The sequence below is a fragment of the Egretta garzetta genome, unplaced genomic scaffold, assembly GCF_000687185.1.
Source record: "Egretta garzetta isolate BGI_Z169 unplaced genomic scaffold, ASM68718v1 scaffold112, whole genome shotgun sequence".
NCBI classification, from domain to species: Eukaryota; Metazoa; Chordata; class Aves; order Pelecaniformes; family Ardeidae; genus Egretta; species Egretta garzetta.
In genome coordinates this window covers 2837725-2840267 of record NW_009258884.1, presented here as the reverse complement: position 1 = coordinate 2840267, position 2543 = coordinate 2837725, and positions in this window count along the sequence as shown.

Below are 2543 nucleotides of genomic sequence, written 5' to 3'. Positions count from 1 at the left end.
AACAGAGCTAAAGTGCTACCTGCCTCCAGAGCCTTCCTGTCCCTTCCCAGCAGCGGGGAGCCCCGGGGCAGAGCTGTCTGGGCTGGTGCTGCCCGGCCTGCCCGCACTTACTCTGGGGAAGATGATGCTAAAAGCAGCTCCTTGTTCCCTGCATCCCCAAGCTGGTGGGACAGAGGGACTTGCCAGGTGCGGCGGGTCCAGAGGCCATGGGGAGGGCCAGGTCCCTGTCCTCTGAGCAGTGCGGGGCCACCGTGTGTGTGTTTGCCCATCATTTCATTAGCGAGCAGTCGCTAAATGCCTGCCTGTGCGAGGGCTAACTTGTTGAAAAATGGCCCAGGAGCAGGTCTGACAAATTGTTGGGGTGACTCATGCAAAAGCGGAGCCCCCGGGAGAACGTGCTCCCCCTTGATCCATCCCTTCCTACCTGATTGTCCCAGCTCATGTTTGATCAATAGCCACAATTAGCGGGGGGCTATTTGTCTATTGCCCTTCTCTTCTCTTGGCTCTTTGAAGTCGGAGCTAATTTAGCTGCCTCTGCTCCAGGAACCCAATAAATCAGGAGCCGAGGCCTCGGGGAGAGGGGAGGACCAGGCAGCAGGACTTCAAAGGGAGGTGAAGCTTGCAAATATTTTTGAGCACTCACCTGTGCTTACTATGGCCCTCTTGTTCTCCCCAGCGGCCTTCTGGCCACCCAGTCTTGTTCTGCCCAGCAGTGGATGCTCCCCCGGCCACAGCAAGCTCAGCTCAGGAGCAAGAGGCTCTTCAGGATGCTTGAATGCTGGCAGGACGTGCATGCCAGGTCCACTTAGAGAGACGCCTGTCCAAAACCCAGCTAAGCAGGATGGATCCCTGCTGTGGGGATGTTTTTGCTCCTGTGGGAGGTCGGGAGGTGCAGTACGGAGCAGATGAGAGGTGGCTGAGCTGGGCACAGAGCTGTGTCCTGACTGGGGCGATGCTTGGGCAGTGACAGGGGCAGAGGGCAGGCAGCAGCCCCCAGGTGCCCTCCAGGCCTGGCAGAGCCTGCTGCCCCCATCCTGCCCTCAGCCACTGGGAGCTTGCTGGGGAGTGCTACTGGGGGTTCCCAGCATTTGTGCTCTGGGTAGCCCTGCAGGGATCCAGCCCCAGCTCTCGGAAGCGGGCAAGGCCAGACCGTAAATCACGGGTCATCAGATGCCACCTGCCGCCTGTAATTAGTGCATCCCGCTGGGCCGTCCCCACCTCGTCCTGGATGCTTCCTACCTAGGTGCCCATTACAGGGTGGGAGGCCAGGAGGAACGCCCACCCTGGCCCTGCTCCCTCAGCCCCCACTGATTTATCACTGTGCGCCGGAGAGATTTATGGGCTGAGATGGGGAGCCAGAAATGTATTGTAAGGCTCTGCCGGGCCCGTCTGCCTGACAGATGATGAAAGAGCTGTAATTATCCGTCGCCACACATAAATCAGGCCACTCACAACACCCTTCCCCTCCCCCAGCCTCCATGAAGGGGTTCAACCCCTGGGGATGCCCCACCTCTCCCGCACGTGTCGCATGGGACTTGGGGCACTGCTGAGCGCTGGGCACCTGCCCAACCTGGGCAGCATCATCACAGCTCTCACGGGTCCCACAGCCCAAAGGTGTGTTTTGGGTGTCTTTGCCCCTAACACCACTCCTGAGTGGGGGCTGCAGCTCCTGCAAAGGGCCCAGGACTGGCTGCCCCCCACCTGCATCCCTCCAGCAGCCCCAAACCATTGTGGCATCCAGGTGAGAGCTGCTGGGACCATCTGGGAGCACAGCCCTCCCTGGAGATGAAACCCCGATGGGGTGGTGAGGGGTCAGACAGTGTGGGCTGGGGGGGTGCTGCCTGGCTCCTGGAGGTGTCCCAGCACCATCGGGAAGGCTGGACCGGGAGGCACGGCTGTGCCAGAGGGAGCCCATGGAGAGGGAGCCCACGGTCCAGAGGCATGAGAGCCAGGGTCTGGTGTGCAGGGAGGTGCCCACCCCTGCACAGCCCCTGCTGTGGTGGTGATGGAGGGGAAGGAGGAGGCAGTCGTGGCAACGCTGCCTGGGCCCCGTGAGTAAATAAATAGGGCGCTTTGTTCCTGCTGGGGCACAGCCAGGTGGCACAAGGGACAGTGGCTTTTGGGGCATCCGCCGCACCCCCCCACGCAGCACACGGGAGGCAGCAGGGAAAGGCAGCTCCCTGCCACCACGCTGCCTGCAGGCTCCCGCGCAAGGGCCCGCCCCCCGGCGCCTCGCACGGCACAAGGGAACCACTGACCCTGCCCAGGCTGTGGGGTTGGGAAGCCCTGTCCCGTGGGGCGGGAGTGAACCAGGGGAGGCATGAGCTGCCCTGGCAGCTTAAACGCAGCGGGCACATGTGCCGTGGCACGGAGTGGGCGAAAAGCCTTACGCGGGCCTTCGTCGCCCACCGTAGGAGTTTGTGCCTGCCCCTCCGTCTGGTGGGAATGGCCCATCCACCCTGAGACAGGCAGGGCTGGCAGAGCATCACCAGCGCGAGGATGAGGATGGCTGGGAGACGGGCCGAGCTCCATAAAAGGCCGGG